General features: G+C 48.3%; 1 protein-coding gene across 3 annotated transcripts in view; it reads left to right on the top strand.

The window, feature by feature from the left end:
- Positions 1-5669: 5669 nt before the first annotated feature.
- Positions 5670-22087, top strand: part of HPCAL1 (hippocalcin like 1) — a 66712-nt gene continuing 50294 nt past the window's right edge. The window contains exon 1 of one of the 3 annotated variants that reach the window (XM_055810145.1): positions 5670-6062. The gene's annotated coding sequence lies outside the window, so the exon portion shown is untranslated. Of the gene's footprint in view, positions 6063-6510; positions 6668-22087 lie in introns of those variants that run through there. The other 2 variants (XM_055810144.1, XM_027787763.2) reach the window with 2 other exon arrangements.

The raw sequence follows: 22087 nt of genomic DNA, 5'->3' as shown, positions 1-22087 counted from the left end.
AATTCCAATTTTTTGTTAACAGATAAAGTTAAAATGCCCCTGGCCACAACTTTGTTTGATGATAAATCCCAGAACATGTTGTGGAAAATCCCAGAGTGCAAAACTACAGTAAAGCGCCACGGAGAAAAATGAGGCTTTTAAATTTTCCCGATTTTGCAAGATTTTTCTCTTCTTGTGTACGATGTTTCAATATTAAAATCTTATCTAAAACACCTAACTTTAGTCTCTGGCACAGTAACTGCAGCCTGGGAGGCAAAATCACGTCCCTTTTAGATTTCCAAGTAATAAACTAGTAGACAACAGTAAATGAAATTAAAATGTGCCTGTATAATTCATAAATTCTTCACCTCCGCCAGGCCTAATTCTTCTTTAATATTTCTACCCTCAGTCATTCTATTGTTGGAGAGAAAAAACATGCAGCCAGATTTCCTTTATGTTCCTTTAATCACGTCTCTCTGTCTTTGGAAAGGACACCAAGAGTTCTTATATATGTAAATGTGCCCGATGGCTTTGGCTGCGTGTAGGTTAAGTCCCCCGTTGGCATTGGGGTATCCCTGGGGCAACCTTAATAGAAATGTAGGTAGCAAAGTGCATTTTTTTCTTTGTCCAGCTGTGCAGTCTCACATCTGCTGTTTTCAGGCTTACTGCCAATCATCGCAGCTCTTACTATTCATTTTTCCTCACAGGGAAAGAAAGCCCCTAAGACAATCTCCTGCTAAGAGAAAGAAGAGATATCATGCAAAGGTGGAGTACTGCCCCTATTTTTGTTACCATTTTTTTTAAAGAAAAAATCTATCTAATATTACTGGCATAGCAGCAGGCATAGCAAGTAGGCTGGAGATGAAAAAGCGTGCAAAAAATACATTAAATATTGTGTTGTAGCTAAACTCTCTGAACACCCATTTGCCCTTGCTCCACATTGCATTATTCAAACTAGACAAAGAGACTCTGGAGGGTACTAGCAGATTCCCCCCTCCCACCTCTCCCCATCCTCCAAGGTCATTTAAAACAGGCCACGGAAGTACACTGAGAAGATGCTGCAGGGAACGATCCTGCTTTGGCAGGAAAATGCACTGTAAAAACCTACCTTTTCCACCTCCAGTTTCTGTGATCCAGATGACTGGCAAAACCCCTTGGCATATTTGTTTTGGTAGTACGTTAAAACACTGGGTCTGCCTGTTCAGGCGATGCTGCTCGCCCATACTGTGTGTGAGAGCAATGCATGCAGCTGGCATTTCCCAAGATATGTTTGTTTGCCTGTTAAGTCCAACTTGGAAATGCAAAGGAGAACAAAAAGGGCTAAAACCGATGCAGGCAAAGATTCAAGCCCCATCGTCTGGTACCAAAGAATGAGAGGCTTTATAGATGAGCACCCAGATTTTTATTACTGGAAGACAAAACTTACCAAAGAAAATTGTTCTGATGATAAACAATTTCCCCTCATATTTCCCCAAGCACCTGCCATCCAGCCTGGCTTTATCACAGTGAAACAACACTGCCTGCACTTCTCTGTTTCTGTTTTCATTTGAATTTCTCTAAAGTGATTCCTCAGTGAGGGATTTCCAAAAGAAAGGTTAAAACAGGATGAAAAAGAAAAAAATTAGTGTCTTTCAAAATGTTGCTTTCTTCCATCAAATGTAAGTTGTGAGGAAGCTCAGTGACGGAGGGGATGCATCTCTGCCCGCTCCTGTGAGGCTGTCCTGCAAATGCCTCAGCTGGGCAGGAGCTCCTTCCCAGACAGAACTGCCAAGCAGCAGCTCCCCATTAAGTGCCATCCACCTCCAAAAGGACAGTGTGGGGATGACTAGGATGACCATGTCCCCTGCTCGAAGCCAGAAGGCATGCTTTTGCTGTCACTGTCTGCAGTGGAGGCAAGTCCGGCTCTTCTGGAAGAGGCAGATGAAAGCCTGTCTGACCCACAAAAGCTTTCCACCAGACATCTGGCCTAAAAGCGGTTGGAGCAATTGGCCTCCTTCAAGGACACCACCAGCGCTTTCCATCCCACCAACCATGACAGGTATCAGGAGACCAATGGGGAAAGAACAGGCTGAATCCTTAATCCTTCCAGCATTTTCTTCCTTTGTTTTTTGATGCTGGGCTGTCCAGGTTAAGCTAATGAACTGCTCAAAAAAAGTAAATATCACTTTAATCTCTTCCTCGAGTTAATCATGCCAAACCACAGGAAGGCAGGTAATAATTCAAGATTAGCAATAGCCTTATGAAGCTCACATTGTTATGGCAGATATTTAAAGAATAGGAGCATGCCACACACCTCAAATACTTTAGTTTCTATCTAATCCCTTGGTGATTAAACCCCAGACAGCAGAAGGAATTTCACATTGCATCTTCAAATTCAGCATAGTTGGAATGATGCAGATGAGTCTAATTTAATCCCTCTTTGTTTCTTGCTCCTGACTGTGCAAATAGAATGAAAAGCAGAAACAAAAATCAAACAAAAGGTGATATGCCAGAGCAGCTATGGATTTAAGTTTGCAAAGGTCCACGGCTAGGTCATCATGAGAGCATTTCAGATAGGCTTAATGAACATACGCCATCAAAAGAGGAACTTCAAACAAGCCAGATACACCCCATGGGCCCGATTTTGCAAATGCTTTCATAGAATCACAGAATCATTTAAACTGGAAAATACCTTTAAGATCACAGAGTCCAACCACAAACCTAACACTGCCAAGTCCACCGCTAAACCATGTCCCTAAGCACCACATCCTCACATCTTTTAAATACCTCCAGGGATAGTGACTCAACCATCTCCATGGGCAGCCTGTTCCAATGCTTGACAAGCCTTTCAGTGAGGAAATCTTTCCTAATATCCAATCTAAAAGTCCCGGGCGCAACTTGAGGCTGTTTCCTCTTGTCCTGTTGCTTGTTACCTGGGAGAAGAGACCGACCCCCACCTGCCCACAGCCTCCTTTCAGGCAGCTGTAGAGAGCGATAAGGTCCCCCCTGAGCCTCCTCCTCTCCAGAATAAACAACTCCAGTTCCCTCAGCTGCTCCTCATTGGACTTGTTCACTGGTCTTTTCACCAGCTTCCTTGCTTTGCTCTGGACATGCTCCAGCACCTCAATGTCTTTCTTGTAGTGAGGGGCCCAAAACTGAACACAGTATTTCACAAGACATTAAGTTCTCATAGTAGTATGCCCAAGCATACTTATCCTTAAGTGCATAATATGAGAAAGTAACTGCCTATTACGGATCTTAACTTGCAAATGCAGGGCTGGACTGTTTTCACATGGCACATTCTCTGAAGGGGAGAGCAGCACTGGGAGGCTGCAGAGCGGGAGCAGCAGCCCTCACAAAGTCACTGTAGGAATGAATTTGCAGCTTTACATCTCAGATTGTTTGTGAGCCGTTGACAACTTTCTAAGGTCATCCTTCCTTGTTTCCCAGGGGATTTCTGTAACTCAGGATTTCTGTAATCTCAAGCATTAGGATTCAAAATCATCTGAAATTTTGGTGGTGTTTCTTTGGTTGGCTATCTGGATTGTACTGTGTTGTATCTGGGCGTAGCCGGGAGGGTGCAATTCTAGAAGAAAGCTGGGTATAAACAATAGTAACACCTTGTTTGGTCCTTGTTGTGTGTCCCCCAATAATCACTGAAACCATAATTATTTTCAATATTTATGCAATTATTCATGAGATAATATACAGAATACTAGAAGTCTCAAAGAGAGGCAGCCATGGGTGCTTCTCAAGGAAGTAATGTCCCCAAGTCTCCAAGCACAGGCAGCTCCTGACAGAAACGTTCCAGCGCAGTGTAGCACCAGGACACCCACCCACGGATCACCCCAAACCAAAGGCAGGTGCTCGCTGCTGCCAAGCCCCATCGAACCAGGGCATCCCTGCAAGGAACCGCTGCAGCCAGTAGCTGTGGCTGCAGGTCTTGTCTCATAACCCATCCACTGCAGGTCACGGGGCAGCGCTGTGCAGAGGAAAACCTGCTGCTCTCAGGGCTACCGAGTGACAACCACGGTAAAAGTGAAAGTGGGATGGAGTGCCATAAACTGCCACTTCTCGCCAGAAGTCAGCCCCAAGGGCTGTAAAACTTGGAGGTGGCCTCAAGTTAAGATACTTGCGCTGTTGCCACCTTCCTGGGTGGAGAGTGGTGTCCTCACTCACCCCACTGGTAGAGCAGCCAGAGAGGCATGGTGGGAGCCGCAGCCCCTTCCCTGCGGCCAGCCCTGCTTACATGGGCGGTGCTCGGGCAGGGGAGCATTTGTGGGGAAATCAAGGAGATCGCTCATTTGTAATCACCTCCTGCAAGGAGAACCCAGCTTCAAGTATGTGAAGTTGGCAGTGATGGCGGTTGCATAGTTTTCCATTATATACTCCCAGTCTAGTCACTTCTAGTTTTTACTGTTCAGATTCTTCAGTCTCCAAGCTTGTTCTTTGCCTTGGGAAGACATTTTTATTATTTTTCTTAAGCTGGAAAAATGGTTGAACTGTTTCTAAAAGGCCTTGGAGAAAACAGTTACTGTTGAGTAACATTTTCACCTCTTCACATGGATGTATTCAGTTTCAATGTATTCAAGCGTTGGAATACACCTGAAAGGTTTAGGGTTTGTTTGGGTTTGGCTTCCCCCCCCCCCCCCCCCCCCCCCCCGCCCCTTTTTGCTCTCCTTATAAAAATCTGTTGGATTTAGCAGAGATAAACTTTGAAAAATTGCTGCTTTGGTGGTGGGGGTTGTGTTTGTTCCTCCCCCTCGGTTTGTGGCTAACATCTTTTAAGGATCTTTTTCTTGGTGTGGCCTTGATTTCAACTCTGTTCAGTTCTTACCTTGTGACTGCACCGCATGTGCTCACTTGGTCTCCTATGAGGGAGGGAGCAGAGGGAAAGCTACCGGTAAGGCGCGTTGGCAGCTATGGTAATCTCCCAGATTTTTTTGACTCGAAAACGTGCTGGGTAGGGGCTAGGGGGAAAGCTTCCCTCCTTTGTCCGTGCTGCAGGTCGTATTTCTGAGCAACGCTTCCAATTACCTCCCTCGGGAGACAGATGAGCATCAATCCCTAAATCCCCTCCATTTTGTGATGGGGTACGCGGGCGGGCTGCGCAAATTCATGCCTCGCACGGAACCGCGGGCGCCCGTCGCCAGCCGGCGGGGACTGCGCCCACCCGCGGACCCGGCTGACGGTGCCGAATTTACCTGCGCCAAATTCACCTGTCCCGCTGCCAGCCTTGGGGGGGGGGGGGGACCGCTGGGGTGGCAGGGGGCATGGGGGGGCTGGGGGGCTGTCCTCATCGCCCTGCTCCGCGGGCAAGCGCGGGGTGCGCTGCGCGGCTGCTGCGCTCGCCTCCGGCGGCCGCTCCCGAGCTGCCACCGCCGCCAGCTGCCGCCGCGCACCCGGGACTCGCCCCTTGCGACCGCGCCGGGGATGCGCGCAGGGCCTGGCACGGGCCGGTGCCGCAGCCGCCCCGCTCCGCCGCTTCCTTATTTGCTTTGGGGCTAAAAAAAAAGGAAGGGGGTGAGGGGGGCGGGGAGGAAAAAACCCTCAAACGCCGGAAAATCCAAACTTTTTCCTAGCCCTCTCCCCGCGCCCGCGCTGCCGGTGAGGCCGGTGGGGCGGCGCCCCCCCCCTTCCCGCAGGCGCGCAGCCCCGCGGAACCTCCTCTCCGCGCTGCCCCGCCGGCCCCGCACTTCCTGCCCGGCGGCGGCGGCGGCGGCCCGGGGAGGCGGCCCGGGCGATACCAAGTGGCCCTGCTCGGCGGGAGCGCCGGCGGCGGCGACGGGCGGGCCGCCCCTGCGCGGGGCTCGGCGCTGCGCACGCCGCGGGGCGGCCGCGGAGCGGCGGCGCGGTGCGCTCCGCCCCCCCCGTCGCTCCCGCTGCCCCCGCCGGGGAAGTTGAGCTCCGTCCCTCGCTCTCCGCGGTCCCTCGGCGACGGCTCCTTCCTCCCCCTCCCTCCAATGCGCCTCCCGCTCATTTCCTCTTTTCCTCCCCGCTCGCCGCCGCTCCGCAGGCGCGCGGCTCGCCCGGGCGCCGCCGCGGAGTTGTAGCTCCCAGGAAGCCGCCGCCGCCGCCGCCACCGGACCCGCTCCGCCAGCCGGGTAAGGGGCTGCGGCTGCCCCGCCGCCCGCGCAGCGCCGCGGGAACTTCGGCCGGGCTGCGGGAGAGCCGCGCTGCCCTCTCCTGCGGCGGGGGCTGTGGAAGAGTGGAGTTCGGTTGCGGCGGGGGGGGCTTTCCGTCTTTTGGGGGGGCATTTTTGGGGAGCGGGGGCTGTAAGGGTGCCGGCTGGATTGCGGCCGCGGGCGGGCGTCCCCTCCGCCGTCGGGGGCTGCGGAGCGGATCCCCCCGGCCCCGCCGCCGCCTCCGCGGGGCTGCGATGGCAGCGCCCGCCTCGCCCCGAGCGGCGGGGAGCGCCAGCCTTTTCCTCTGCCCTCGGAAAAAACACGTATGTGCCTCCCTGCGTGTGTCTCTGTGTGTCGGTGTCCGTCCGTCCGCTGCTGCTATGTGTCTGTCCGTGGGGCGTGCGTGGGTCTCGCCCGGCCGTGGGGGGGTTACGCGGCGCGGCTTTGCCGTGGTTAATGGTTTACCCGGCGAAGTTCCCGCCGCATGGATGTTGCGGGGCGCTTTGAGCCAACTCCTTCGGATCCCCACCTTGCTATTTGCCACCTTCCCAAACGGCCTCTAAAAACGCTGGCGTTCGCCTCTGGTGAGTAGGCTTTTTTGGCTGTCTCCTCCCCTGGGAGATGTCTGGGGCCGCGCCGGAGGCTGGACGGCTGTGGCCATGGTTACCCCGGTCCCCTGAACCCAGGGCCAGGGGGGGACACCCTGCGCCCGGGAGGTCGCGGCAGCGAGGGCGTCTGCCAGCCCGGGCGACCCGCTGGGGCGCGGGGCTCCAGCGTGCGATAGCTGCCGGAGTACCGGGAATCACCAGGAATAGGGAATCAAAGAAGGCGGGTGTGTTTACGACTAAGTTTCCATGTGAATAAGTTTGGGAAAAGGTCGTGTAATGCATCATCTGGAATGAAAAGTTTGCTGAGAAAAACAGCTGGGCGTTCGGTAGGTCTGTGTCTCCTGCTCACAGCTGGGTCGTTTATACCTTTATGACAAAATCCTGAATTTTTTCACAGGAATGCTTACAGGCAAGCACTGGAACCGAGTATTACCCCGTAATGCCATTCACAAGTGAAAATCTGGTAGGGAGATCACATTTTCTGTCTGGGGGAAAGAAGGGAAGCATCAGCTACTCCCTCCCCGAAATATTCTGCAGTTTTCCCAATACGAGCTATTTGTCGTGGGTTTGGATTCAGAAGCTCTTCTTGCCTGAGATGAAACTAGAGCAAAGACCAAGGGGCTATTTCAGCAGCCCCCTGGGATGAGAACGCTGCCCTGCATGGGGTCCCGCCAGCACCATCGGGTGCTTCCCGCGGCGGCCGGGGAGCAGAGTCAGAGAGGAGCCTGTGTGGGGCCCAATATCCACCTCGCTCCTGGTGCCTTGATTCCTCTCAGGTGCTTGGATTGGGAGCCCTTGGACTTGGGTGAAAGGATTTTACAACTGCATATGTTTGATTTCATCTAGTGTGGTGAGGCTTGGGGAAACACCTAATCCCCCCGCATCTTCCCTCGGGTTAGGTGGGGAGATGCCAGCCAGCCAGCACAGCATGCATCACCTCTTCCTGACACCTGTTTTCTGCTTTTCTTTTTTTCCTGCCTTAAATTAGGGTTTCTGTGTGTAGAGGTGGTGGAAATGTAGGAAACTGAGGGGGGGGGGGGGGAAAACCCGCGTGTGCTGCTATAGAGCGGCTGTCGCAACGCTGGCAGCAGCTCTGCTGAGGAGTCAGCTATGCTGGCAAAAAAAATGCTTTTTGTTGGCATAGCTTAGTCCATTCAGGGAATTGCAACGGTGAGAAGAGTTCTGCCAGCTGCAGGAGTGGGGTTTGCTCCTGCAGCTGGATGCTTGCACCAGCAGGAACTTGTGTGACAAGTGTAGACAAACCTTTTGAGTTCTCCAGTGAAGCTGTGGCTCTGGAGGCACAGGCGATGCTTTGCTCGCTGTATATCGCAGCTGGCGCCGTGGTACCTTGTTCTGCCACCCGAGCTCACAGGCATGGCAATAACATGGGCCAGTTGTTGGGAGCTGATGATAGAGATTATTTTTATTACTAGCCTAAGCAATGTTAAACTTGGATTATGACTCTGAAAAAAAAAGGGGGGGGAGGGGCAAAAAAAAAAAAAGCAAGCATGTGAACTGTGATTAGAAATGGCTGCAATTAAAAATACTTGTGCAACATTTTTTATTTTTCCCCAAGCAAGACAATATTCTCTTGATTACTTTGATGTGAGTGAGACAAGAATGCTGGTAGACCAAGGGGGCAGTGTGAATTGAAACTATGTTGTCTGGAGTTTTTTTCTTGCTTTTAGTGATGTGAGACTGTAAGGGATGAGGTTGTGCTGTCTGCGTGTGCAAGACGCATACTCATGGGAAGAGGATGGCTCACTTTTCCAGAGAACTGCTGGTCTTTCCTTCAGTATGTCTTTCAGGTCATATTCAGTAACAAATGCAGTATGTTTTCCACTGAACGGAAGAAAAACAGACGTGCTTTGTTTTGTTTTTTTAAACAAAATGACGTTTAAAAATGTTTTGGGTTTTATTTTAATTAAAAAATTAAAAAAAAAAAAAGTGTCACGTTCCTAGGATGCTTCCCATAATGTCTGTATGTGGGATCAGTTTCTTTGCTCATTGTCTGTATTAGAAAATGGTTTGTCTCCAACTTTGGCATCTTCATAGAGCTTAACTCAGACTGAAGTCAAATTTCTTTTGGCAAGAGGTGGTTTATCTTAGCTCATGTTGACTGTATTACTGTATTGTGTGGGGTCTGGCCCATGGCTTGTGGAAGGATTTGATCTTGCAAAATTGTTGGGTTTTAGCTTTAATGAGCAGAAAATGTTTTCAATCAATGCCTGAAATGTCTGTCTTTTCCAATCATCCTCTACCATCCTGAGAATATAACAAATGCAAACAATTATCTTCACTTCATCAGCCTTTTGCTGTGTAAAAGCTTTCACAAATTGGTTGTGTTTTGCTAACTTGCTAATTAACTCATTGGTTTCTGCATTTCTTGACTTCCCCAGGTAAGTATCTTCTGCCTATTGTTGTGCTCTGATAATGAAGTAATTGTGAATCCTTAAGTGATGGGGGCAAATACTCCATGGAGGGGCTCCTCACCTTCCCTCCCTGAGTCTTGCAATGGAGAGAACGTTCTTCAGCAGAACCTCCTGGAAATGTGACCTTTCTGGAAGTTCAGTGTTATGTCGCCTAATGACTGAGAGACCCGTAAGGTCGACTGCGGGATGAATTATGCGTCCTCCTGCACTGATTACCCTGGAATTATAAGGCAGGAGCTGGAGGGGCTGGATCTATCCCAGAATCTATGAAATATCGCCGTTCTTCTGGATTGTACTGCATGAAATATGCCCTTATGATTATTAAGAAATGCTGCATATAATTTGCACAGTACATTTGTAGATACCTGTGAATAACCAGGTTGGAAGAGATGGCAATGGTACTTTGAGTATTTCAGTGTTTCTTGTCCTCTGGGTGTGTATCTTTTTGAAGTCAAAGAAAGCAGCAAGTAGTTTAAGGAATTCTGCCTGGTCATCTATGTTAGTCAAGATACTGTGGAAACCCACTCCAGCAGCGTTCTGTGCAAAAGGTGCGAGCTACAACTTGGTCAGTTTTTGTCTTCTCTCACATGCCACATGTTTCCAGATGATTGAACTCCCTCTGTGAAGCCACACAATCTACTTGAAGTCTACCTGGGGGAAAAAACCCCAGACCAACAACAAAACTTAGACATAGCTGTACTTACATCCAGCTCATGCTTGTGCCTTTGAGACCTTCTGCCAGTTTTTTTGGTGACTTCTACAAATACATTTTAGCTTTATTTTATTTTCTCTGCCCTCTCTTTCCAAGTGAGATCAGGCTGCCTAAATAGGAAAGAATGCAGCTAGATAAATGTGTGTTTAAAAGCTGTGGGGAAAAAAAAAGCATGCTTGCTAGTATTTCAGGTGCTGCAATCTTAATGTATTCAGAGAAGTACTCAGAGCTGGTGTTTCCCTTTAAATATCCACTTGGGTTGGAAAACACTGGATTTGGGTGATGGGGACACCTGGAGACTTCAGAGGTGGAAGGCATTGCTTCCAGAGATGCTTGCTGAAAACGAGGTGTACCGAGATCCTGACACACTTGCCAAGAGCAACAGCTAAACTTGGGCAGCTGGTTTAGCAATTAAATTATGTTTTTGTTTTGGACAGTGGCTTTATCAGAATGAATTAACTGGTGGACTAGTCAGAGTGGCAGAGGGGTTTGTTTTTGATTCCCCAACCATGCAGTGTGCAAGCACCAGGAATGTACTTCCCACTGGCGGAGAAGAAGTGTTTTGTGCCGAGTGCCCCAGGAAGAGGCAGCATGCACGTGTGTCTTCTGGTGCGCAAGCCCCAAATTCTTGTGAGTTCTTGAAAACACAAGTGTGTGATGGATGGTATAGCTTGGACATGGGATAAGGAAATACATCTTGCTGATGCTTGAAAGTTGGCACACGGCTCATGCAAAGTCATTTTAGAATAGGCAGGGGTGGCAGCGGTGGGAGGAGGGAGGAAAAGAAATACCTTCAGGGGGCTGGGAGGCAGCATGTGGGTGTGCTGCAAGCCTTCCTCACGCCTTCCTCACCATGCTTCTCACTCACTTCTGCTCCACGCAGGCTAGCATGTCTGTGCAGAAAGGATGCTTTTCCTTGCTTGGAGGTAGCAGGATTATTTTTCATTTTTTTCCCCTCTTTCTAAAGGGCATTGTGCGCAGGATACTCTGTTCTTGGCAGCTTACCCGTGGTGCGAGGGGAGAAAGCTTTCTGCTTTTGGTCATGCTGCAGATAGCTACCGTCAAAGCCAGTTAACATTTGCAAGACATCCTTTTTCTCTTTAGTGAAAGCAGGTAAATGGTGTTTCTCCAAAGGCATTGCTTTGCCTTTCTTAAAACGTACCTGGGGAGATGCAGACTTCCCTTTGGAGGACAGTTTGGGGCTGGTTGATGAGAGCTGCTCGTACGTGGGAGGGGAGCAGGAGTTACAAGGGAGGGTGCTGTGGATGCGTAACCATTAGCACCGACTTTAATTATGAACTGTGTGTTCAGAAGAAAGCAAGTGTAGTTTGCGGTGCTTGGGAAAGGACCTAGAAGCAACAGCTGTTAAATACGTTAGAAGATGCTTGAAAACCCTGTATCCCCTTCACCAGAGCTGAAAGGAAGGCAGCGGCTTGAGGCTTAGGTGTGGGGAGCACAGGCCTGGCAGGAGGTGCCTGGCCGGTGGGTATCACAGGCAGCCGCGTTCGTAGTCCTCTGCAGAGTGGTCAAAGCACCAGCCTGGAACAAGCTGGGCCTTCTGCTGTTCCTTCCAGTTTCCGCTTCGAGTTGCTTCTTGAGTGATCAGTACCCCTGTGTCCTGTGTCACTGGTGTCTGACCTCCTAAAGCTCTTGTGCTGAGAGAGCTGGAGTTGCTGTACGGAGGAGAGGGGAGAGGAAAGCGGGCTGAGCGTAAAAGGCCCTCAGAGATTAGACACTGCTTTGATTTTTTCTGGGCTGAGTTTTATTGCTCTTGAGCTCATGTATGTCAGCTTTGCTTCAGAGAGATTCTGGGGCGCTTTGCGGAAAATGGATGCTCCTGTGTGCGAAGAGTTTATTAAAGGAGGCACTTATGCAACATAAAACAGAGGTTGGAAATACAGCTATTTGACAGTCACCTTTTTGTGACCAGTTTCTGAAAGCCAGAACCGTTTAAGTGGGAACGAGCATGTGCTGTCTCCAGCTGCTCTCCTGGCTCTGTGCAGTGATGCCGGGATGGCTGCGTCCAGTGGGTGGTGGCAGGGTGGCAGGCCAAGCCTGTCCCTGGTGTAAGGAGCCTGATTCCCCCAAATCCCATGGCAAATGGTTCCCCTTGGCTTAGGTTTGACATGGAGCAAACCCACTGAAGTCAGTTGTCGGAGACCTTTTCATTTCAGTGGGCTCCCTTGCTGTTGGTAACTGATGGGCTGGGGGCTTCACTGGGTGCTGTGTCCTCAGTGGTGGCTGTGGCCCTTTCTGAGGTTGCTGGGACGGGAGTTTGGTCACTGCACGTGTGCCTGTCCCCCTTGGGAGACAGTGTGAGCCTGCCAGAAGATGTATCGGAATTTTTTAAAAATGGAAATTGGATTTCATTCCAGCTGAGAGTAATTGGAGCTGAGGTAATAGTGTGAAAGCAAATGAGAGTGAGCTCTGTAGACTGCAGCCACAACTTTGTTCTGCTCGTGTCATGCTTCTTAAAATGGCATTAATTCCTACATCTGGTCCTAGAGCTCTGTTACTAAGAGCTGTGTTTTTTCTCAGGAGATATGCGGTGTGAGGGAAGACCACCCTTGATTTTTAATTCATCGTCTAGCCCTCCTGTCTAGTTTCCTCAAGGATGCCCTGAGCCTGCAAGGCTGACTTGCCCAGCCAGGCTGTCCCCGTGGGAAACCTCCTGCCCTTGGTGGCGCTTTGCAAAGGAGCAAAGAGTCCCTCTCATCCCATTCAGATTGCAAACAGCCCTCCAAAGCAGTTTGTGGTTGCAGGAGGAGGAATCTGGGACTCCAGTAACATCTCCCTGCTAGCTAGGAGGAGGAGAGGAGTCTTTGCAGGAGAAGATCCCATTGCCGACAGCTGCTGACTGCTGGGTCACCCAGAGCAGAGAGCTGAAGCAAGCGCTGTGCCTGTCACAGGAGGGGGTCTCTCTTCTGACAAAATGTCTTACTGCACGTGGGTTTTGCCAGATCTGAACTGCTCAGACGCGTCGACCGCAATTTCTCCTCTTCTCAAATCTGATGTTTGCCCATGTCTTTCGTCACCCCCAACAGGGACTGTTGGCAGGCTGTTTGCAAGGTGTGTGCTGCAGCTTTCCAGAAGCCCTGTCCCTTAAGAGAGGCAAGCTGTTGTGGACTGATAGCACCAGAAACAAGTGGAAAGTGCATTTGCTGAGTGCTCATTATTGTGGGTGTAATTCGGAAGGCATGGTTTGGAAGTGAAAGTACCCTTGCTGGCTGCTTCCAGAGCTCTGGCTTGTTGCAGGATATGTTCAATGATTTTCTTCCTCAGCAGCTGTCTTAGCTGCCTTCTGGGGACTGGGAGCTTGACAGGCAGGCGTTGGCCGGTGCCATTTGTGTTGGGCCATTAGCTGCCTCTTGGTGCCAAGCTTTGTTTTCAGGTGCTTCGTGTCCATGGCTAGTGCTGGGGTCTTTTATTCCTCGTTAATGGGCTTGCTGGCTTTTTACGCTTGGTGAGGAGGCATGTTTCTAATGGAAATGCTCTGCATTGCTTGCTCAGTTTTCATGAAAACATTTTGGGGGAAGTTTCAGTATTCTTGAGCTGTACGCCTGCAAAAGGCTGGACTGGCTGTTGAATGTTAATGCCTGCTCAGGAGCTTGTAATGAGCGTGCCTCCTGGTATAGCAGTCGTTAGGCAGAAAGACAAACTGTCAGTAGCTTTTAAATACCGCAAAGGGTATGGTGTTGTGCCTCCTGCTTTCCATGCGAGCATTCATGCTGTCTCATGCCCGGTGTATGGGCAGATCAGACCAGAGGAAGATGCTTAGGTCAAGCCACAGAGATGCCAGGCTCCTGCTTCCCATTATCGGTCTCCATTTAAGCCCATTTCTTAATGTCAGTCAGCACTGCAAGGACAGCGGAAAAATCCCCAACTGGAGTAGCAATGGTGACAGGTCCGAAAGTGTAGTCTTCAAGGTGGTCACCCATCAGTCTTCTCCAGATGCCTGGTTTCACACAGGTTGTGGCTCCCACCAAGTACAAAGAGGAAGGGACTCCCAGTGCTGTCACCCATATGTCCCTGTGGCTCCCAAGGAGGGGTTCACCTGGCTGTGTTTCAGACAGCCCTGCTGCTGGTAGAACCCCATCTCCACGTCCCCCAGTTGTGCTGGGACAGCCCATGCTGAGGTAAGCTGCAGGCTGTGGGAGGGCTGCATGCAGGCAAGGGGCAGCCTGGCCTGGCAGAGCAGGGAAGACCCATCAGCCTAGAAAAACCTTTATCACCTGAGGTTGATATTTTACAGCCTCTGAAGCTGTGATTGATGTTTACAGGAGGTTTTGCTCTTAAGGTTGCTTTTCTAGCTCTCTGGAGGTTAACAAGACACCAGTGCATCTGGTTTTTGCTTTGTTTTCAAGGTGTTTTGCCTCTTGTAAAGATGAGAATGTGTAAATTTTTTTAAACGCATCAGTGATCTGCCCAGGAGCACTAGTTTGTGATAAACTCAATTTAAATACAGCTCCATATTCCGTAGCAGGAGTGTGGTTTTATGTAGCATAGAAGAGCCTCAATATGCAGAGTGTGTTAAGGTTATATGAGGCACCTTGGCTGTGCCATAGCAGCATTAATCACTGTAATTTGTTTTTTGAATAAATTCAGGCTTCAATTCAGTCCTTGGAAAGTTTTTGAATGCTTTCAGCTGCTCCTCTGTTATGTCCCTCCACCTGGTATATTAGCCGATACAAATTTGCAGTCTGCTTTAATAAAAGACAGTTGACACTATGTCCTGGGTAGCTGCTTAGCGAATCTGGTTTTAGCAGATACCTCCCTTACCATGACCTTCCTAATTCCCTCCATCCCTCCCAAATCTTTATTGTGTGACTTGCATGTAATGTTCAGTTTAGAGCATCCTGTGAAGCAGGGAAATGCAGCTGGAAAGGAGGCTTAAAAGGGGAAGAGAAAAACTTCCTGGACAATGAATCCGTAATGACAGAACTTAGTTAATTGTATTGAAAAAAAACTTTAGAAGAGGAAATAGACTAAATAACTGGCACTGTTCTGCCCCCAACTGCCTGTATCCTTTTTAACTGTAGGCTGATTGCTTGTGTGCAGGTCAGACCAGGCAGTACGTGGCATTTGTCAGTAGTCTTGTTGAAAAAAAACAAAACACCAAAGCAACCCTGCAACTCAGTAAGGGAAAAATACTTAAATGAAAATAATTCATCTTGCTCTGACACTTTAAATTAGATTAAATAAAATGTAATGCATTTAGTCGGCAGTCTTCAAATTTCCATACCTTCCTTTCCTGCTTTCATGCACATGCAACTTCTAGGGGAATTTAGTGCAGTGTGTAAGCTTATACAGCTTGCTTTAGCAATCAGTTCTATGATAACATCAACTTACCCAGCTTGGCTTCTAGTCTTAGCCCTAATGCTGTCCTGAAAAAGCCCTTGCCTACCCTTGAATTTGCAAAGCTTCCTTACCCTGTTGTGGTTTCCTTTTAGTTGCTTTTGTGGAACCCAGGTTTGGGGATGTGCTTAATAAGCCAAATAGCTTTGTGTAAAACTGTACTAAATATATTGATATGCAGATATTAATTACTCATTGAATTGGGCAGAGGAGATGTTTGTACAGCTTGCTCACCCCTCTGAAGCAGGGCATCACTGAACGGTCATCCTCAGTGGCCAAAAGTTATCGGCCAGCTTGTGAGAGGGTCTTTTAGCAGGAGGGACTGGAGCCAAAACTGACGTGTAATGCAGAAATGGAATCTGCAGCTTTGGGTTGAAGTGAGCAAAACTCCTCCGAAGCCAGGGGAATTGGATCGGCCTCCAACGAGATGAATCTGTGGTGCGGTAGCCCATGATGTATTTCATGATAGGCCTTGTTGGAGTGCACGTTTCTCCTTTGCACAGGCCTCTTCTGGTTTCCATAGGTTTCCCTGTTCTTCCCCTGAATCTGGCAGGGATAACTGTTTGTGTTATGATAGCATCAGCCAGAGACAAGATTCTTGGACTGCACACTTCAGGCTGTTCTTCAGTCAATGGTTTAACCATTACATTGCAGATGTGTTCAATAAATAAACCTTCAGGGATGCTCAGAGTGGGGGGTTTTGGAGGTGTGCAACAGCAGTTACTCACTGGAGACCTAATCTTTTACTCATTTAGGTCCAAACCTTTTGGATTGTAGTCCAAGTGTTTCTGTGCTGTAAAGAGAGATCCAGTACGGCAGAAGTGCAGGGCAGCACGGAGTGTTTCATAAAATCCCACAGTAAGAATCAAGGGGATAGATGCGTTCATAAGATTCCTGTGACTTCTGTGAGCCCAGCTTGGCCATCTCACAGCTAAGGCATGATGTTCCTGCTTGGGTAGGAGCACAAGTCACAGCCTTCCAGACAGAGGCGTAGGTCTCTTACTTGGAGAGTCCACATTCAAGCAGAGGCCATGCTCTTGTTGACTTACCTGATAGACCTGAGTGCCAAGGGAAACTGAAGGAGGACGACCTTCTGCTGGGGCAGAGATTACACTGCCATCCCCACAACAGCCAGCAGCCCCGCTCTCCCTGACTTGGGTTGGGTTTTTTTAAGTGGTACAATATCCACCATTCTTTATTCTGTCTTCTCTGCTGAGAAGTGGGTGTGGCTTTGCATTTCATCCCACTGTTACAGGTTAAATTCATCAGTCTGTGTCAAGGTGGCTTCAAGAGCAGTTGTAGGTACCAGTGATGTTGCAACAGGCTTCAGGTTGCAAAAATTTTTGTTGGAACTTTGTCCAAATAAATTGCAGAGGGAGAAAGCCTGAAGGCAGAGAGCTGGTACGAGTTGGACACCTTCTGAAAGTGCAGGCTGCTTTACAGCATGAGACATCAAAAGTAGCCTGGGAGCCTTTTCAATCAATAGGTGCAGGAGGGTCTCCAAATAAGCAAACGTGGCCTCCAATGAATGTTTTAAACTCCTCGCTCTTTGTTTCCTGATACTGTTGGTACTGTCAGTGCTTGGTGTTTCCTTCATGCTTTGGCAGCCACCTGGTTGCAGTCTTCCCTGCGAGAAGTGATGCTTCACTCTGATGACTGCTGGTAACTTTCATTGAGAACTTTTGGGCTGTTTGACCATCTTCCTGCATGTGTCCAGTCTGATGTGTTCAAGTTGAGATTCACTGTTGTTATGATCGTGATGACAGCTGGAAGCAGGTGTAGGGCGCTTCTCCTGACTGCTACTGAAGCTGATGCACTTGTGGCTTGGCTGATGGTCCAGGGCTCAAGGGAGGGACATTCAGTCTCTGGCTTAACTAAACACCTCCCAAGATGTTCCTGGGGAGGCCTCAGGGTCTCTGTACATCAGTTTCCCATTGCTGATGTATTCCAATCCCATTCCAATCCCAGTGGTTGGATTATAGTATTTTTATAAATATATATATAAAAAATATTTATATATAATATTTCTGGGGGTGTTGCAAGCACATTGCTTAGGTGAAATGGTAATGGGAGAGGTGTAGCTAGTGGTATTGAAGGCAGAGAAAAGAGGGGCAGCAGTTGATTCTGTTGACACAAGAGAAATCCCTCTCAGCAATACCAGCCCCTCAGGGGATGCGCAGCCTGAAATGGATCTGTACTGCAGCCATAGCACCCTATTGAGGAGAACACTTGAATTAGCTTTTACATTAGCCAGCGTCTAAATCTCTATAGGTGTAGCACCCTGGAGCTCAGTATGGGCTGGAAAACCTGCCCGGGAGCTGAGGGAAATGTGCCTGCGCTGGGCTGAGGTCCCACCTGGGGTCTCTGAGCCGTGCCCAGTGGTGTAAGTGATACCTGGGACTTACGCAGGTTGACAGCAAGCTTAGGTAGTGACAGTCCTTTAAGGGACAGGGTGAATTGCCTGATGCCTCTTCTGGGATGTAGGGGCCTTAAAGAAAACAAACCTGGGGGATAGAGTCCTCTGAGAGTATCCTTGTACTGTGGGTTTAATTGTACGTTGAGGTGGGACTTCTCAGAGCTGCTGGGTGGGCTCCAGGCATGGTGGGTGACAGGTCTGGTGTGAAAGGTGAGGAGGAGAAAGGGGGTAAGAGGTGAGTAGGAAGAGACTGTGCTACGGAGGAAGGAGTCATGGACACACTGCAGAATAGTTTGTCAGCTGCCACAGCTACACGTGCAGTCTGGATGCGTCTGCAAGCACGTGTAGAAGTGCAACAGCCAAAGGTGAGGTGCAGTGGTGGGTGATGAGCTGGCCAGCTGCAGGGACTAGAGAAAAATTTAGAACAGAATAGAATTTAGAACAGAAGAGGACAGTTGGAAGGGACCTACAGTGATCACGTAGCCCAACTTCAGAGCAAATGGTTAGTTTCTGTGCAGCCCCTGGACTATTGCTACCCACATGTAAAGGGAACTGCAAAATTGTATGCGCTATGAGCCCTCACAAGTTTGCATTTGGAAGAAAAAAAAGAAAACCCAGCATATTCTTATAAAATAGCAGAGTTTAATTGAAGAAGAAATTGCAAGTAAGGCAGAGCAGAGACTTCATGTAGTGCTGGGGATTATATCCATGGCTGCACATGGTGTTTGCAGGCAGGTCATACCATCCATAAATGCAGGAACATTAATAACAGCATTGATTTGTCTTAATGCAGTTATGAAAGCTGAACCTTGGAGGTGTGGGAGGGACTTACCGATAATCAGCACTGAGATTGATCAAGGATAGTATCAGCCAAAGGAGAACAAATGGAGGCTAGAACAGGGCAGGGTAAAATTGTGGCCATTAAAAGGAAAAAAGTGCTCACAACACTTGAGGCTTCTCCATCACATCGAAAGAAAGCTACTTAATACGGAATGTCTATGACTCAAAGCAAAAGAATGGGGTTAAAATCACTTTGGAAAACAAGACAAAAGAAAAATAAAGGTGCCTGCAACGGTTTTGGTGCAAGCTAAGGCAGGTCCAAGGATGCTGCAGGATGTGGCAGAGCTGCAGTGCCCACAGGGGCGGCAGGGGTGACTGTTGCGAAGGAGTTTTGCCCCTGCCAGCTAGGTCAAAGCATAGTCTGAAAAAGACCATTTGTCACCTTGGTTTCTCCAGTCTGTCTGTAAAGCTCTTTTTATAAAGAGGATCTTTACAAATGATTCTTTGGAGCAGTCTTCTCCTTAAGCTTTTTGCTAGCAGCTCTGAAAATAGCAGATTGATGCACTTGCCTGTTCCTGCCCAGCCTCCAAAAGTTACTGACACCTCTTTCTTTAATTCTGCTTTGTAATTGAATTTCTGCCATAAGTTGCTTCTGCAAATTCAATTATAAGTTTTAATTTGGAATGGATTTAAATACTTTATGTGCTGTTAACATAGAAATTAATGTGTGCTGTCTGGTTTACCCCATTGTGTTAGAGCAAAGGTTTTGTATGATTATAATAATTTAAGTTGCTGGGGTTTTTTTCCAAAAAATCTTTTAGGATGCCAGAATCTAGCCAAGGACTGGGAAATGCCATTTATTTTGACCATATAAATATGGCCAAATAATCTTGCACTACTCAGCAAGGTCTGTTGAACCGGGAAGGCACAACAATTTTGTACCAGCAACACAGAAGAGAAATCAGAAGAGCTTCCGAGTTGTGTTTCCTATTTTCCCATTGACCAGGTTCAGTCCTTACCTTGCCTTTCCCTTGGGTTTCATTTGGTTGGCAGCTTAGAGAGGTAACATCCATCCCTGCGTAAAATGAGGATACTAGGTTTTCTTCCTAAAAAGATGTTGAAGCTAAAATGACTTGTTTAAATGCTTGTATTGCTGCCAGGTTGCAACATTTGTAAGTGGCTGCTCAGGATCTCAAGAGTAATCAAAAATTTCATGGAGTCTTGGATCTTCCTTCCTGTGAGCAGAAGACTGAAGAACATCTGCACTGACAAGGGAAGATATGGGAAAAATAGGAAAAGAATCATTTAGGGAGCACTCACTTAAGGGTTTTTCTCTTTTTTCTTTATTTTTTCTTTGAGCTTCTCTGGTCCTCGGGGAAGGGTTTGTTTTAAACAACCCCCCAGATGCTGGGAGGACACATGTGGCAGGGTTGGTCTTCTGTAAAAGCTGGTTAACCAGTACCACCAGTGATCAGGGTGCCCTGACTTCACCTCGATGACACTTGTCTCATTCTCATGATTTGTAGGAGCTGGATTTCAGCTGGCTGCTTGACTTTGGTTCTTTTCTGTTTCTTCTGGGTGGTCATTTGTGAAAACCTGTGGTGAATTTGTGAGGTTTCCATAACAATGAGAAAGCAAAAACTATAGTGCTAATTTTTTTAAAGAGGAGGAGATGGACTTGCAGTACAGTCACTCTGAATTTTATTACAGTATTTTCCTGGAAGTTAATAAGTTATTTCCCACCTAAGCATCTTCTGGGTGCTTATGAGTAACAGTCAGCATGGATTAGTCTGGAACAAATCATGTCAGACATCCTAATTTCCTTCTACAGGAGGGTAACAGGTCTTGAGGATAGAAGCAGATGATATCAGTCCTAGTTAGGATTTTGGCATTGTTTTGATATTCTCAGAAGGAAGCTAGGGAAAAGAAATTTTGGTGAAACTGTTGACTTCTGGATTGTGCGGTGTAGGTGTGCTAACTGTGCTGCAGGCTTAGCTCCATATGTCATCAAACTCAGAATTGGGTGGGGATTTCCAGAGGTGGACCCTGTGTCTTGGGTCATTGTGATTGATGCGTCTGACAAAATGCTGGTTCAGACTCGATAGGTAGCTCCAAACTAGGGGAGGTTACAAACACTTGAGAGGAGGCGTTAGATTTTCAAATAGCTTTGGACAAAGCCAGAAAATTAACTTGGAGGGTCCATCGTCCCCGGTGAATGAGTTGGCTGTACAGACTACCCAGGGGTGGTTGGAGGGGCTCCACTGAAAAACACCTTGGGGTCGTGGTGGGTCACTGTATTGGGTCTGGCTGAGATGGAGTTAATTTTCCTCATAGCAGCCCCCGCTACCAAAACTGCGCCACACAAACAGTCACACGCCGCTTCACCAGCATCATCCTGCCCCGACAGCAGCAGGTGGACTTCCATAATCAGGACGGACTTGCTGCATCCTGCGTTGTGTCTCCTGGTGCTTTGGCATCACTGCAGTACTGGAGCCAGCGTGAGGCACTGCATCTGGGGGGACACGTGGAGAAAATGAGAGGGGCCAATGGGGATCTGAAGAACAGGAACCAAGAGGAAAGATGGAAAGGAGTGGTGTGTTTGGTCTGGAGAGAAGGCAAAGGATTGGCACAACGGGTTTGCAGTGGCTGGAAGACTGATGCAAGGGGAGAAATATGCGAACCCTGCCCCATATCTCTTTGGGTTTGGGCAAGTGTTAATGAGTTTGAGTGGCATCACGAAAAGAAGAAACTTCTACTTGTAGGGATGGTGAAGTGTTGAAGGAGGCTGTTGGGAGGCTTTGGTAATGTCTGGGGTCTCTGTGGCGGGGGTTTTGCATTGGACATACCAAATGTGTGTGTTAGGGGTGGGCTTGGAGGTACCTGGGGGTAGGGTCCCAAGCCCGATGGGATTTTGTTTGCAGAAGTTACGGGGTTACTGAGTCAGACAAGGGTCTGGCAGGAAAGAAGTTGGTGTGGTTGGGCTGGAGGAGATGAATGCTTCCCAGATGTGCCTGGCCTCTGTGGTGGTGGAAGTCACGGTCAGCTCTGCAGGAGGGTGGGAACCAGAGAAATTCACTTGTTTTCGATTTTGTAATCCACAGATTTTAAGAGATTAGGAATCGCAGGAGCAGCTGAACTTGCTCCTGGTGCTCTGGTCTGTTACTCCTTAAGCGCTGATCAACCCTCAGGGTTCACAGCTGGCAGATGCTGAAGGGATGCAAATTATGATACTCTGCTTTCTCGAGGAGTGTGCTAAATGGAAAGAGAAGTGATTTCTAACCTTTCAGAGCAATGCTTAATGGCTCCAGAAAACTTGAAACGGGTGCTCTCATAGTTTATTTCTTTTTCTCCTGCTTTTAGATCTTGGCATAGTAATTCTTCTGTATTATATAATACATAATACCTCATAGTAATACATAGAGGTACAAGCCAAGCAAACTTTCTGAATCTGAACTTGATACTTGCTTATTTTGAAAGACGTGTTTTACAAAAAAGATTTGAAGTAGGTAGGTAGTTTCAGCAGATTTTTGAACACCAGAAGAATTTGCTGTCTGTGTTCAAGACAAATCTGTACATTTTTCAACATGGGAACTGTTTTCTATTTCAGGACAAGTAATAAAATGCAAATAAAGGCAAAAAGGTTGTTCTCAGTGTAAGGTAAAATCTGGAGCAGGGGTTTTGCATGTTTAGACTACTTCTGA

This window comes from Falco peregrinus, chromosome 7 (assembly GCF_023634155.1).
Source record: "Falco peregrinus isolate bFalPer1 chromosome 7, bFalPer1.pri, whole genome shotgun sequence".
NCBI lineage: Eukaryota > Metazoa > Chordata > Aves > Falconiformes > Falconidae > Falco > Falco peregrinus.
Note: the sequence above shows the minus strand (reverse complement) of the source record. Positions and strands in the feature narration are given on the sequence as shown.